Below are 15502 nucleotides of genomic sequence, written 5' to 3' on the forward strand. Positions count from 1 at the left end.
GGCAGTGACGCACTGTGAGGGGGAATCGTAGCCTGCTAGGAAGTGCTCCCGAGACAATGGCAGAGACAAGCACGGAGCAGCGGAGTTTAACCGCTGACACCCACGGAGGTGACAGCGGTGGAGAGACGGAGCTGACGCAGGGTAAGTGCTGCAAAATAAATGAGAGGAACGACAGGGAGCAGACAGTGATGGTAGAGATGGAGGGCGAGGACACGGCTATGGAGCTGATGCGTTGCGTACGCGAGCTGTGTGGAGGGCTACTGGCGTGCCGACAGATAACCGAAAAAAAATATGAAATGACGATGAGCCATCCGAAAGGAAAGGACAGGCTCATGGAAGGATTTAAGATTGGGGAGAATCGGGTGCACGTCAGAGAGCTAATAAATGACGAGCTAGTAGTGTCTTTCATGAATCTGCCATTTTATATTGAGGACAGGGAGATACTGGCAAAGCTACAACTCTGGGGAGTATCAGCAGTATCTCCCATTAAAAGAAGGATGTGGCCAGGGACAAATGTAGCTGATGGGACAAGGTTCCTGAAAGTAAAATTTAATAATGAAATACAATCACTGCCGTATTCCGCTAGATTTGACACAGCGCTGGGAGCTGAGTACTTCAGGGTGCTGCATGATAAGCAGGTGAAGGTGTGCAGGTTGTGCATTAAACCAGGGCACATAATGAGAGAGTGCCCTGAATTTCACTGCAACAGATGTGGAGTGCAGGGTCATTATGCAAGGGAATGCACGCAGGGGAAGAAGAGATGTGAACTATGCCAGAACCTTATGAGTGAATGCAGATGCAATAAGAGTGAGGCAGAAGACGACACAAATGAGAGTGGACAAGAAAGTGAGAGCGGAGGCAGTGAGGAGGGGGAGGCAGAGTATATGGAAAGTGAGGAGGAGGGAGTCAGAAAAGAAATGGAGGAGACAGAGAAAGAGGATGCAGGCAAGCAGGAAGGAGAGAGGCCGACAGAGGAGACGGAAGGCGGAAAGAAAGATGGAGCGAACCGGAAGGAAAGGAAGGAGAGAACGAAAGGAAACAACGAGGAGGAGGATGCGGGAAGGAGGAGAGGAGCGCTGGCGCGTGAGGTGAGGACAGAAGGGACGGCAGACAGGAGGAGTGACGGGGTGGAGAAGAAAGGTCCCAAAACGAAGGAGACGAGAGGGCCAGAGAAGGGGGCGACTGTCGAAAGACAAGACGGAAAGGAGGAAGCAGGCCCGGGGAGAACGCGACGAGAGGATGACACAGGAAGGACGGAGAATGCACTGAGTGGAGCTAAGCCCACAGAGACTGCAGAGGAGACTACCACACCACAGACGGTAGGATCCGAAACAGACATGGATATAGAGGAACAAATGAAACAACTAAGAAAAAGACAGAATACTAAGAGGCATACAAGGAATAATAAGAAAAGTAAAACTAAGGAAATAACAAAATGAAAGTAAAAATAATAATAATGTTAACAATAATTTCAATAAATGCAAGGGGGCTAAAGAACAAAAACAAAAGACATCAGATATATGGGAAGAGTAATTATGACATAATATGCTTACAGGAAACACACTGGAATGAGAGATGTATGAAAGAGGTGGAGGATGAATGGAGGGGAGAAGTATTTGCAAATAATGGAGATGGGAATGCGAGGGGTGTAGCAATATTAACAAAAAAAGGAGTGATAGGGAATGTGAGAAGGTGTGAAGATGAGGGAGATGGGAGGATGATAGGGATCAAATTTGAATATAAGAATGAGGAAATGAAGCTGGTAAATGTGTATATGCCGAATGAGGAGAAAGAAAGAAAGGTGATGATTGAAAAGATGGGAACGATGTGTGATGACAACTGCATGATTGTGGGGGACTTCAATGTGTGGTGTGAGAAACTGGACGTGTCAACAAACATGCACTTTAAAAATGACACAACAAGAGAGGTATTAAAAAAATTAAAAAGTATGAAAGGACTGAGTGACGTATGGAGAGAAAGAAATCCAGAGAGGAGAGCGTTCTCAAGAACACAACTGGTAAAAGGGGAATTAAAACAGAGTAGGATAGATTTAGTATTAAGCACAAAAAGCATAGCAGAAAGGATAAAAGAAACAGAATATAGAACCACAACGTATAGTGATCATAAGGAGTTAAAATTTACAATAGGGGGGGGGACAAAGAGAAGAGGAGGGGGACTGTGGTGCATGAATGGGGAGTTGCTGAGAGATGAAAAATATAAAAAAGAAGTGAGAGAATACATAAGGTGGGAGAAGGATGACAGGATGTATGAGGAAGATATAGGGAGGTGGTGGGAAGGGGTAAAAGAGGGAGTACGGACCATGAGCATAAAACACAGTAGGAAGAGGGGGAAAACACAGAGAGAGAAGGAAAAAAAGTTAAAAGAGGAGTTGAGAGAAGAGGAAAAGAAAGCTGAGGAGGATGGCAAGTATGATTTGGGGGAATATATAAAGAAGAAAGATGAACTGAAAGAGATAGAACAGGGAAAGTGCAAGGGAGCAATAATTAGAAGTAAGGCAAGAGATGTAGTAGAGGGGGAAAAATGTACAAGTTATTTCTTAGGGCTAGAGAAGGTAAGGCAAAAGAATAATTATTTTGAGCAAGTGGAGGGAAAGAGAGGGGAAAGAATAACTGACTTTGTAGGGATAGTGGAAAGAGTAGGAGAATTCTATAGGGAGTTATTTAAGAAAGAAGAAGTAGATGAGGAGAGTAGCAGGCAGGTGATAGAAAAGATGGAAGCTAGGCTGAGTGATGAGGATAGAGAAGGATGTGAAGGAGAGATAACTAAAGGAGAGATAGGGAAAGCAATAGATGAGTTAGGCAGGAATAAAAGTCCAGGGATAGATGGGATAATAGGAGAGTTTTATATAGAGTTTAAGGAAGAATTAGTGCCAGTGTTAGATAGATTATTTAGGTATATAGAAGAGAAGGGAGAGATGCCACACAGCATGACAATAGGGCTAGTTAGTATAATTTACAAAAAAGGGAGCAGGGACAAATTAGAAAATTACAGACCACTCACAATGTTAAATGGTGATTATAAAATACTAGCAAAGGTGTTAGCAAATAGGATAAAGGGGGTTATAGGGACGGTGGTGGGAAGCACACAAGCATATAGCATACCAGGAAGAGACATAGCCGACACAATTAGCAGTATTAGGGACACCATCACACACATGAAGGGGAACAATATAGGGATAGTAGCGAGTTTGGATCTGAATAAAGCATTTGATAGAGTAGATCATGGGTATTTATATAAGGTATTAGATAAAGTGGGTTTTGGAAATAGGATGATAGGATGGATAAGGAGGATGTATGAAAGAGCAGCGAGTAAGATAAAAATAAACGGGATAGTGACAGAGGAGTTTAGATTAGAGAGATCAGTTAGACAGGGATGTCCGCTATCGGCTCTGCTGTACGCCTTGTCAGCAGAGCCGCTAGCGGCACTAATATTGCAAAATAGAGGGATTAAGGGCATAGAACTACCGGGTGGACAGATGAGCACGCTATATCAATATGCAGACGACACAACAGTGACAGTTAGGGACAAAGAAAGTGTAGTAGAGGTTTTAAAAAGTGTAGAACAGTATGGTAGGGCATCAGGAGCAAAAGTAAACATAGAGAAATCAGAGATAATGTACATAGGGGAGAACAGAGAAGAGAGGGAGGAGATCAGAATGAAGGAAAACAAAGGGTATATGAAGGTGTTAGGTGTAAATTTAGGGATAGAGGAGAAAGAAGGGAGAGATAGGCAGTATGAGGGGATAGTGAATAGGATTAGAAAGACGTTAGGGTTTTGGAAGAGAAGAGGATTGAAGCTAAAAGGGAAGGTAATTGTAGTAAATTGTTTAATAATGAGCAAGCTGGTGTATGTGATGAATGTGATGGATGTGCCTGAGAAAGTGATGAAAGAAGTGGGAGGGATGGTGAGTGACTTTTTGTGGGATGGGAAGGGGGTTAGAATAGCAAGGGAAGTACTAGAAAACGAGTATGAAGACGGGGGACTGAAACTGGTTAACTTAGAGAGAAAAAAAAAAGCACTGAGGGTGAAAATGATGGTGAGATACTTAAAGAATAAAAGTGATCAGGTGTGGAAGGTGTGTTTAACAGAAGCTATCAACAAAACTGGAGGGTGTGGTGAGAGTGGAGTGTATATGAAAATGAAAAAAGGGATGTTAGATGGAGCGACTGATTATTACAAAGAGATGCTGGGAGCGTGGGGAGAGTTTCTGAGTTTCGTGAAGTATGAATGCAAAAATGTAAAGCAGGTATGGGAGCAGCCAGCGTTTTTAAATCCAAAAATCACAGTGGAGGGGGAGACCATCTTTAACAGGGTAATATGGAGAGCAGGGATAAGGAAGGTGAGGGACATGGTGTACGAGTACACACCGGGTTTTATGAGGGCACAGGTGATTGTAGATGAGGTCAGGGGGAATGGGGATGAAATATGGCCGGGTACAGCTGAAGGGGTCATAGAAAAAATAAAAAAAGCAATGCCCAAAGAATGGATGGAAATGATTGAGAGAGAGAACGTGAACGGAGGAGAAGATGAAATAGATATGTATGTAGGGGAAGGGGAGTGCAAGTTGAGTCTGAAGGATGTAAAAACAAGGATGATATATGAATGTATGAGGGAGAAAGAACTGAGGAGGCCGGCTGCAGAGAAAGTGTGGGTCAAAGTAATGAATAACATGGATGCAAAGCAAATATGGACCAATCTGAGAGTGAAGTGGAACACGACTGAATGTGAACACTTTGACTACATGCTAAGGCACAACAGGATATACAACAACCTGATAAAGAGCAAGTTTGACCGGGAGGTGGGAAAGGAATGTGACGTATGTGAAGTGGGAGTGGAGACATGTATGCATGAGTTTGTTGAATGTGGGGAACTAAGGGTGTACTTTGGGAAAATAAGGGAGTTAATAAATAGGTGCTGGGAGGGAGACTTTGTGGGGAGGAGCGAATGGAAGAAGCTGTGGTTGTTTGGCGTGGTGGAGAGAAAGAGAGGATGCAATGTAAATCTGTTAAACTATGTCCTGAGCCACGCACGATATGCAGTGAAACTAAGGAGAAACACTGCGCAGTATGAAAGGAGAAAATGTGATGTGTGGAATGTTTTTAAAAATTTGACAGAAAGGGATGTGAAAGTGATGCACAGCTACATTGGGAAAGACGACTTTCAGAAAGGGTTTGTGGACGGGAGCACCTTCATAGAAATAACGAATGGAGATGTGAATGAGGTGAGAATGGATTTTGGTTAAGATTTATTTTGGGGCTTTTTGTTTTTGGTTGGTTTTATTGTTTTTATTGATTTGTGTGTTTCCTGTATCGAGTGATGTATACATGTTAAAAGTTAAGACCTGACAGAGGCAAACATGTAAAGGAATGATGTAAAAAACAAATGTATGTAAAAAAAATGTAAATTCAATCTATTTTTGATAATAAAAGAAAAAAAAAAAAAACACGTCCGATCTCGGAAGCTAATCAGGATCGGGCCTGGTTAGTACTTGGATGGGAGACCGCCTGGGAATACCAGGTGCTGTAAGCTTTTTAGACTTTTCTTTGCCGAGGGTGCTGTTGCTGCTGCTTCAGAGGAGACACCTCTTGGAAAGAGCAGGAAAGACTGTTCATCAAAGGAAAAAAGAATATGGAACCCTCACATCATCACTGAAAGGTGAGAGTGAGCATTCATCAGATTTGTTTCTAATCAAAACACTACTTTATTCGTGTTTTATGAACATATCATTTTCAAATTGTCTTATTTTGAGAGAGCGATGAGAGAGCAGGGAGTTTACTCTGCATCAGGGAAACAACTGGATATGAAACACTGACAATATTGCTGAAGGTCACTTTTGAAAATCTTAATGATTTTTTTCTTGCAACGATATGACAAAATTTCACCTTGAGATTGATTTTGGAACAATTTACCCTCCTGCCCACCCACACCTCAAGATTCTATGGTTGCAAAGCAACAGAAGAACCATTGATGATGGTGATGATTCACATGTATAAAGGAGGTATTGTGGGTGGAGTTAATCGCTAACGGCCATACCACCCTGAACACGTCCGATCTCGGAAGCTAATCAGGATCGGGCCTGGTTAGTACTTCGATGGGAGACCGCTTGGGAATACCAGGTGCTGTAAGCTTTTAAGACTTTTCTTTGCAGAGGCTCTGTTGCTGCTGCTTCAGAGGAGACACCTCTTGGAAAGAGCAGGAAAGACTGTTCATCAAAGGAAAAAAGAATATGGAACCCTCACATCATCACTGAAAGGTGAGAGTGAGCATTCATCAGATTTGTTTCTAATCAAAACACTACTTTATTCATGTTTTATTAACATATCATTTTCAAATTGTCTTATTTGGAGAGAGCGATGAAAGAGCAGGGAGTTTACTCTGCATCAGGGAAACAACTGGATATGAAACACTGACAATATTCCTGAAGGTCATTTTTGAAAATTGTAATGATTTTTTTCTTGCAACGATATGACAAAATTACACCTTGAGATTGATTTTGGAACAATTGACCCCCCCGCCCACCCACACCTCAAGATTATATGGTTGCAAAGCAACAGAAGAACCATTGATGATGGTGATGATTCACATGTATAAAGGAGGTATTGTGGGTGGAGTTAATCGCTAACGGCCATACCACCCTGAACACGTCCGATCTCGGAAGCTAAGCAGGGTCGGGCCTGGTTAGTACTTGAATGGGAGACCGCCTGGGAATACCAGGTGCTGTAAGCTTTTAAGACTTTTCTTTGCAGAGGCTCTGTTGCTGCTGCTTCAGAGGAGACACCTCTTGGAAAGAGCAGGAAAGACTGTTCATCAAAGGAAAAAAGAATATGGAACCCTCACATCATCGGTGAGAGTGAGCATTCATCAGATTTCTTTCTAATCAAAACACTACTTTATTCATGTTTTATTAACATATCATTTTCAAATTGTCTTATTTGGAGAGAGCGATGAAAGAGCAGGGAGTTTACTCTGCATCAGGGAATCAACTGGATATGAAACACTGACAATATTGCTGAAGGTCATTTTTGAAAATTGTAATGATTTTTTTCTTGCAACGATATGACAAAATTGCACCTTGAGATTGATTTTGGAACAATTGACCGCCCCGCCCACCCACACCTCAAGATTCTATGGTTGCAAAGCAACAGAAGAACCATTGATGATGGTGATGATTCACATGTATAAAGGAGGTATTGTGGGTGGAGATAATCGCTTACGGCCATACCACCCTGAACACGCCCGATCTCGTCCGATCTCGGAAGCTAAGCAGGGGCGGGCCTGGTTAGTACTTGAATGGGAGACCGCCTGGGAATACCAGGTGCTGTAAGCTTTTAAGACTTTTCTTTGCATAGGGCGCTGTTGCTGCTGCTTCAGAGGAGACACCTCTTGGAAAGAGCAGGAAAGACTGTTCATCAAAGGAAAAAAGAATATGGAACCCTCACATCATCACTGTAAGGTGAGAGTGAGCATTCATCAGATTTGTTTCTAATCAAAACACTACTTTATTCATGTTTTATTAACATATCATTTTCAAATTGTCTTATTTGGAGAGAGCGATGAAAGAGCAGGGAGTTTACTCTGCATCAGGGAATCAACTGGATATGAAACACTGACAATATTGCTGAAGGTCATTTTTGAAAATTGTAATGATTTTTTTCTTGCAACGATATGACAAAATTGCACCTTGAGATTGATTTTGGAACAATTGACCGCCCCGCCCACCCACACCTCAAGATTCTATGGTTGCAAAGCAACAGAAGAACCATTGATGATGGTGATGATTCACATGTATAAAGGAGGTATTGTGGGTGGAGTTAATCGCTTACGGCCATACCACCCTGAACACGCCCGATCTCGTCTGATCTCGGAAGCTAAGCAGGGTCGGGCCTGGTTAGTACTTGGATGGGAGACCGCCTGGGAATACCAGGTGCTGTAAGCTTTTTAGACTTTTCTTTGCAGAGGGCGCTGTTGCTGCTGCTTCAGAGGAGACACCTCTTGGAAAGAGCAGGAAAGACTGTTCATCAAAGGAAAAAAGAATATGGAACCCTCACATCATCACTGAAAGGTGAGAGTGAGCATTCATCAGATTTGTTTCTAATCAAAACACTACTTTATTCGTGTTTTATGAACATATCATTTTAAAATTGTCTTATTTGGAGAGAGCGATGAGAGAGCAGGGAGTTTACTCTGCATAAAGGAAGCAACTGGATATGAAACACTGACAATATTGCTGAAGGTCACTTTTGAAAATCTTAATGATTTTTTTCTTGCAACGATATGACAAAATTGAACCTTGAGATTGATTTTGGAACAATTTACCCTCCCGCCCACCCACACCTCAAGATTCTATGGTTGCAAAGCAACAGAAGAACCATTGATGATGCTGATGATTCACATGTATAAAGGAGGTATTGTGGGTGGAGTTAATCGCTAACGGCCATACCACCCTGAACACGTCCGATCTCGGAAGCTAATCAGGATCGGGCCTGGTTAGTACTTGGATGGGAGACCGCTTGGGAATACCAGGTGCTGTAAGCTTTTAAGACTTTTCTTTGCAGAGGCTCTGTTGCTGCTGCTTCAGAGGAGACACCTCTTGGAAAGAGCAGGAAAGACTGTTCATCAAAGGAAAAAAGAATATGGAACCCTCACATCATCACTGAAAGGTGAGAGTGAGCATTCATCAGATTTGTTTCTAATCAAAACACTACTTTATTCATGTTTTATTAACATATCATTTTCAAATTGTCTTATTTGGAGAGAGCGATGAAAGAGCAGGGAGTTTACTCTGCATCAAGGAAACAACTGGATATGAAACACTGACAATATTGCTGAAGGTCATTTTTGAAAATTGTAATGATTTTTTTCTTACAACGATATGACAAAATTGCACCTTGAGATTGATTTTGGAACAATTGACCCTCCCGCCCACCCACACCTCAAGATGCTATGGTTGCAAAGCAACAGAAGAACCATTGATGATGGTGATGATTCACATGTATAAAGGAGGTATTGTGGGTGGAGTTAATCGCTAACGGCCATACCACCCTGAACACGTCTGATCTCGGAAGCTAAGCAGGGTCGGGCCTGGTTAGTACTTGGATGGGAGACCGCCTGGGAATACCAGGTGCTGTAAGCTTTTAAGACTTTTCTTTGCATAGGGCGCTGTTGCTGCTGCTTCAGAGGAGACACCTCTTGGAAAGAGCAGGAAAGACTGTTCATCAAAGGAAAAAAGAATATGGAACCCTCACATCATCACTGTAAGGTGAGAGTGAGCATTCATCAGATTTGTTTCTAATCAAAACACTACTTTATTCATGTTTTATTAACATATCATTTTCAAATTGTCTTATTTGGAGAGAGCGATGAAAGAGCAAGGAGTTTACTCTGCATCAGGGAAACAACTGGATATGAAACACTGACAATATTGCTGAAGGTCATTTTTGAAAATTGTAATGATTTTTTTCTTGCAACGATATGACAAAATTGCACCTTGAGATTGATTTTGGAACAATTGACCCCCCCGCCCACCCACACCTCAAGATTCTATGGTTGCAAAGCAACAGAAGAACCATTGATGATGGTGATGATTCACATGTATAAAGGAGGTATTGTGGGTGGAGTTAATGGCTTATGGCCATACCACCCTGAACATGCCCGATCTCGTCCGATCTCAGAAGCTAAGCAGGGTCGGGCCTGGTTAGTACTTGGATGGGAGACCGCCTGGGAATACCAGGTGCTGTAATCTTTTTAGACTTTTCTTTGCAGAGGGCGCTGTTGCTCCTGCTTCAGAGGAGACACCTCTTGGAAAGAGCAGGAAAGACTGTTCATCAAAGGAAAAAAGAATATGGAACCCTCGCATCATCGGTGAGAGTGAGCATTCATCAGATTTCTTTCTAATCAAAACACTACTTTATTCATGTTTTATTAACATATCATTTTCAAATTGTCTTATTTGGAGAGAGCGATGAAAGAGCAGGGAGTTTACTCTGCATCAGGGAATCAACTGGATATGAAACACTGACAATATTGCTGAAGGTCATTTTTGAAAATTGTAATGATTTTTTTCTTGCAACGATATGACAAAATTGCACCTTGAGATTGATTTTGGAACAATTGACCGCCCCGCCCACCCACACCTCAAGATTCTATGGTTGCAAAGCAACAGAAGAACCATTGATGATGGTGATGATTCACATGTATAAAGGAGGTATTGTGGGTGGAGTTAATCGCTAACGGCCATACCACCCTGAACACGTCCGATCTCGGAAGCTAATCAGGATCGGGCCTGGTTAGTACTTGGATGGGAGACCGCTTGGGAATACCAGGTGCTGTAAGCTTTTAAGACTTTTCTTTGCAGAGGCTCTGTTGCTGCTGCTTCAGAGGAGACACCTCTTGGAAAGAGCAGGAAAGACTGTTCATCAAAGGAAAAAAGAATATGGAACCCTCACATCATCACTGAAAGGTGAGAGTGAGCATTCATCAGATTTGTTTCTAATCAAAACACTACTTTATTCATGTTTTATTAACATATCATTTTCAAATTGTCTTATTTGGAGAGAGCGATGAAAGAGCAGGGAGTTTACTCTGCATCAAGGAAACAACTGGATATGAAACACTGACAATATTGCTGAAGGTCATTTTTGAAAATTGTAATGATTTTTTTCTTACAACGATATGACAAAATTGCACCTTGAGATTGATTTTGGAACAATTGACCCTCCCGTCCACCCACACCTCAAGATTATATGGTTGCAAAGCAACAGAAGAACCATTGATGATGGTGATGATTCACATGTATAAAGGAGGTATTGTGGGTGGAGTTAATCGCTAACGGCCATACCACCCTGAACACGTCTGATCTCGGAAGCTAAGCAGGGTCGGGCCTGGTTAGTACTTGGATGGGAGACCGCCTGGGAATACCAGGTGCTGTAAGCTTTTTAGACTTTTCTTTGCAGAGGGCGCTGTTGCTCCTGCTTCAGAGGAGACACCTCTTGGAAAGAGCAGGAAAGACTGTTCATCAAAGGAAAAAAGAATATGGAACCCTCACATCATCGGTGAGAGTGAGCATTCATCAGATTTGTTTCTAATCAAAACACTACTTTATTCATGTTTTATTAACATATCATTTTCAAATTGTCTTATTTGGAGAGAGCGATGAAAGAGCAAGGAGTTTACTCTGCATCAGGGAAACAACTGGATATGAAACACTGACAATATTGCTGAAGGTCATTTTTGAAAATTGTAATGATTTTTTTCTTGCAACGATATGACAAAATTGCACCTTGAGATTGATTTTGGAACAATTGACCCCCCCGCCCACCCACACCTCAAGATTCTATGGTTGCAAAGCAACAGAAGAACCATTGATGATGATGATGATTCACATGTATAAAGGAGGTATTGTGGGTGGAGTTAATCGCTTACGGCCATACCACCCTCAACACGTCCGATCTCGGAAGCTAAGCAGGATCGGGCCTGTTTAGTACTTGGATGGGAGACCGCCTGGGAATACCAGGTGCTGTAAGCTTTTAAGACTTTTCTTTGCATAGGGCGCTGTTGCTGCTGCTTCAGAGGAGACACCTCTTGGAAAGAGCAGGAAAGACTGTTCATCAAAGGAAAAAAGAATATGGAACCCTCACATCATCACTGTAAGGTGAGAGTGAGCATTCATCAGATTTGTTTCTAATCAAAACACTACTTTATTCATGTTTTATTAACATATCATTTTCAAATTGTCTTATTTGGAGAGAGCGATGAAAGAGCAAGGAGTTTACTCTGCATCAGGGAAACAACTGGATATGAAACACTGACAATATTGCTGAAGGTCATTTTTGAAAATTGTAATGATTTTTTTCTTGCAACGATATGACAAAATTGCACCTTGAGATTGATTTTGGAACAATTGACCCCCCCGCCCACCCACACCTCAAGATTCTATGGTTGCAAAGCAACAGAAGAACCATTGATGATGATGATGATTCACATGTATAAAGGAGGTATTGTGGGTGGAGTTAATGGCTTATGGCCATACCACCCTGAACACGCCCGATCTCGTCCGATCTCAGAAGCTAAGCAGGGTCGGGCCTGGTTAGTACTTGGATGGGAGACCGCCTGGGAATACCAGGTGCTGTAATCTTTTTAGACTTTTCTTTGCAGAGGGCGCTGTTGCTCCTGCTTCAGAGGAGACACCTCTTGGAAAGAGCAGGAAAGACTGTTCATCAAAGGAAAAAAGAATATGGAACCCTCACATCATCGGTGAGAGTGAGCATTCATCAGATTTCTTTCTAATCAAAACACTACTTTATTCATGTTTTATTAACATATCATTTTCAAATTGTCTTATTTGGAGAGAGCGATGAAAGAGCAGGGAGTTTACTCTGCATCAGGGAATCAACTGGATATGAAACACTGACAATATTGCTGAAGGTCATTTTTGAAAATTGTAATGATTTTTTTCTTGCAACGATATGACAAAATTGCACCTTGAGATTGATTTTGGAACAATTGACCGCCCCGCCCACCCACACCTCAAGATTCTATGGTTGCAAAGCAACAGAAGAACCATTGATGATGGTGATGATTCACATGTATAAAGGAGGTATTGTGGGTGAAGATAATCGCTTACGGCCATACCACCCTGAACACGCCCGATCTCGTCCGATCTCGGAAGCTAAGCAGGGGCGGGCCTGGTTAGTACTTGAATGGGAGACCGCCTGGGAATACCAGGTGCTGTAAGCTTTTTAGACTTTTCTTTGCAGAGGGCCCTGTTGCTGCTGCTTCAGAGGAGACACCTCTTGGAAAGAGCAGGAAAGACTGTTCACCAAAGGAAAAAAGAATTTGGAACCCTCACATCATCACTGAAAGGTGAGAGTGAGCATTCATCAGATTTGTTTCTAATCAAAACACTACTTTATTCATGTTTTATTAACATATCATTTTCAAATTGTCTTATTTGGAGAGAGCGATGAAAGAGCAGGAAGTTTACTCTGCATCAGGGAAACAACTGGATATGAAACACTGACAATATTGCTGAAGGTCATTTTTGAAAATTGTAATGATTTTTTTCTTGCAACGATATGACAAAATTGCACCTTGAGATTGATTTTGGAACAATTGACCCCCCCGCCCACCCACACCTCAAGATTCTATGGTTGCAAAGCAACAGAAGAACCATTGATGATGATGATGATTCACATGTATAAAGGAGGTATTGTGGGTGGAGTTAATGGCTTATGGCCATACCACCCTGAACACGCCCGATCTCGTCCGATCTCGGAAGCTAAGCAGGGTCGGGCCTGGTTAGTACTTGGATGGGAGACCGCCTGGGAATACCAGGTGCTGTAATCTTTTTAGACTTTTCTTTGCAGAGGGCGCTGTTGCTCCTGCTTCAGAGGAGACACCTCTTGGAAAGAGCAGGAAAGACTGTTCATCAAAGGAAAAAAGAATTTGGAACCCTCACATCATCGGTGAGAGTGAGCATTCATCAGATTTCTTTCTAATCAAAACACTACTTTATTCATGTTTTATTAACATATCATTTTCAAATTGTCTTATTTGGAGAGAGCGATGAAAGAGCAGGGAGTTTACTCTGCATCAGGGAATCAACTGGATATGAAACACTGACAATATTGCTGAAGGTCATTTTTGAAAATTGTAATGATTTTTTTCTTGCAACGATATGACAAAATTGCACCTTGAGATTGATTTTGGAACAATTGACCGCCCCGCCCACCCACACCTCAAGATTCTATGGTTGCAAAGCAACAGAAGAACCATTGATGATGGTGATGATTCACATGTATAAAGGAGGTATTGTGGGTGGAGATAATCGCTTACGGCCATACCACCCTGAACACGCCCGATCTCGTCCGATCTCGGAAGCTAAGCAGGGGCGGGCCTGGTTAGTACTTGAATGGGAGACCGCCTGGGAATACCAGGTGCTGTAAGCTTTTTAGACTTTTCTTTGCAGAGGGCCCTGTTGCTGCTGCTTCAGAGGAGACACCTCTTGGAAAGAGCAGGAAAGACTGTTCACCAAAGGAAAAAAGAATTTGGAACCCTCACATCATCACTGAAAGGTGAGAGTGAGCATTCATCAGATTTGTTTCTAATCAAAACACTACTTTATTCATGTTTTATTAACATATCATTTTCAAATTGTCTTATTTGGAGAGAGCGATGAAAGAGCAGGAAGTTTACTCTGCATCAGGGAAACAACTGGATATGAATCCCTGACAATATTGCTGAAGGTCATTTTTGAAAATTGTAATGATTTTTTTCTTGCAACGATATGACAAAATTACACCTTGAGATTGATTTTGGAACAATTGACCCTCCCGCCCACCCACACCTCAAGATTATATGGTTGCAAAGCAACAGAAGAACCATTGATGATGGTGATGATTCACATGTATAAAGGAGGTATTGTGGGTGGAGTTAATCGCTAACGGCCATACCACCCTGAACACGTCTGATCTCAGAAGCTAAGCAGGGTCGGGCCTGGTTAGTACTTGGATGGGAGACCGCCTGGGAATACCAGGTGCTGTAAGCTTTTTAGACTTTTCTTTGCAGAGGGCGCTGTTGCTCCTGCTTCAGAGGAGACACCTCTTGGAAAGAGCAGGAAAGACTGTTCATCAAAGGAAAAAAGAATATGGAACCCTCACATCATCGGTGAGAGTGAGCATTCATCAGATTTGTTTCTAATCAAAACACTACTTTATTCATGTTTTATTAACATATCATTTTCAAATTGTCTTATTTGGAGAGAGCGATGAAAGAGCAGGAAGTTTACTCTGCATCAGGGAAACGACTGGATATGAAACCCTGACAATATTGCTGAAGGTCATTTTTGAAAATTGTAATGATTTTTTTCTTGCAACGATATGACAAAATTGCACCTTGAGATTGATTTTGGAACAATTGACCCTCCCGCCCACCCACACCTCAAGATTCTATGGTTGCAAAGCAACAGAAGAACCATTGATGATGGTGATGATTCACATGTATAAAGGAGGTATTGTGGGTGGAGTTAATCGCTTACGGCCATACCACCCTGAACACAACTGATCACGTCTGATTGCTTTCAGGTGTGCAACCAGGAAGTGAAGGAGCAGAGAGAGCAGGTGGAGAGAGCAGGAGGAATTCTATTGTTTTTTGTTTTGGGCTAGATTGAAAGTGAGTGAGATTGTTTTTTACTTTTTGTGTTTGATTTTATTCCCCCAGCAGCTTGCTGTTCGGGGGAACATCTCTTTTTTTAAGGGAGTGTGTGTTTTGAATGAGTGTCGTCAAAGAGAGGAGAGAGCGAGTAGAGAGGAGTAGGACAGATCTCATGGCAGCTGACAGCGGACCGGCAAGCACAACGACAAAGAATATGGAAAACGGCATGGAGCAGAGATCGCCTAAGAATACTGACCAGGGAAAGACCACGACCACCTGCAGGATCATTGACAACGGCAAGATGCAGCAACCGACAAAGAATGCCGACATT

General features: G+C 42.2%; 7 non-coding genes and 8 pseudogenes across 7 annotated transcripts; all 15 read left to right on the forward strand.

Moving 5' to 3' along the window:
- Nucleotides 1-6040: 6040 nt before the first annotated feature.
- LOC138409931 (5S ribosomal RNA) lies at nucleotides 6041-6149 on the forward strand (annotated as a pseudogene).
- A 489-nt stretch (nucleotides 6150-6638) lies between these two features.
- Nucleotides 6639-6747, forward strand: LOC138409809 (5S ribosomal RNA; annotated as a pseudogene).
- A 482-nt stretch (nucleotides 6748-7229) lies between these two features.
- Nucleotides 7230-7348, forward strand: LOC138408493 (5S ribosomal RNA). The gene has a single exon (XR_011241812.1). It is a non-coding gene; the product is annotated as a 5S ribosomal RNA (ribosomal RNA).
- Nucleotides 7349-7838: 490 nt separating this feature from the next.
- Nucleotides 7839-7957, forward strand: LOC138410102 (5S ribosomal RNA). The gene has a single exon (XR_011242898.1). It is a non-coding gene; the product is annotated as a 5S ribosomal RNA (ribosomal RNA).
- A 490-nt stretch (nucleotides 7958-8447) lies between these two features.
- Nucleotides 8448-8556, forward strand: LOC138409919 (5S ribosomal RNA; annotated as a pseudogene).
- A 489-nt stretch (nucleotides 8557-9045) lies between these two features.
- Nucleotides 9046-9154, forward strand: LOC138409816 (5S ribosomal RNA; annotated as a pseudogene).
- Nucleotides 9155-9644: 490 nt separating this feature from the next.
- On the forward strand, nucleotides 9645-9763 carry LOC138409157 (5S ribosomal RNA). Its single transcript, XR_011242477.1, has one exon. It is a non-coding gene; the product is annotated as a 5S ribosomal RNA (ribosomal RNA).
- Nucleotides 9764-10246: 483 nt separating this feature from the next.
- LOC138409920 (5S ribosomal RNA) lies at nucleotides 10247-10355 on the forward strand (annotated as a pseudogene).
- Nucleotides 10356-10844: 489 nt separating this feature from the next.
- On the forward strand, nucleotides 10845-10953 carry LOC138409818 (5S ribosomal RNA; annotated as a pseudogene).
- A 483-nt stretch (nucleotides 10954-11436) lies between these two features.
- Nucleotides 11437-11545, forward strand: LOC138409922 (5S ribosomal RNA; annotated as a pseudogene).
- Nucleotides 11546-12035: 490 nt separating this feature from the next.
- Nucleotides 12036-12154, forward strand: LOC138409082 (5S ribosomal RNA). Its single transcript, XR_011242403.1, has one exon. It is a non-coding gene; the product is annotated as a 5S ribosomal RNA (ribosomal RNA).
- Nucleotides 12155-12637: 483 nt separating this feature from the next.
- Nucleotides 12638-12756, forward strand: LOC138408494 (5S ribosomal RNA). The gene has a single exon (XR_011241813.1). It is a non-coding gene; the product is annotated as a 5S ribosomal RNA (ribosomal RNA).
- Nucleotides 12757-13246: 490 nt separating this feature from the next.
- On the forward strand, nucleotides 13247-13365 carry LOC138408452 (5S ribosomal RNA). The gene has a single exon (XR_011241771.1). It is a non-coding gene; the product is annotated as a 5S ribosomal RNA (ribosomal RNA).
- Nucleotides 13366-13848: 483 nt separating this feature from the next.
- LOC138408495 (5S ribosomal RNA) lies at nucleotides 13849-13967 on the forward strand. The gene has a single exon (XR_011241814.1). It is a non-coding gene; the product is annotated as a 5S ribosomal RNA (ribosomal RNA).
- A 490-nt stretch (nucleotides 13968-14457) lies between these two features.
- On the forward strand, nucleotides 14458-14566 carry LOC138409750 (5S ribosomal RNA; annotated as a pseudogene).
- The last annotated feature ends 936 nt before the right edge of the window (nucleotides 14567-15502 follow it).

Source organism: Paralichthys olivaceus, chromosome 5, assembly GCF_024713975.1.
Source record: "Paralichthys olivaceus isolate ysfri-2021 chromosome 5, ASM2471397v2, whole genome shotgun sequence".
Taxonomy (NCBI): Eukaryota; Metazoa; Chordata; class Actinopteri; order Pleuronectiformes; family Paralichthyidae; genus Paralichthys; species Paralichthys olivaceus.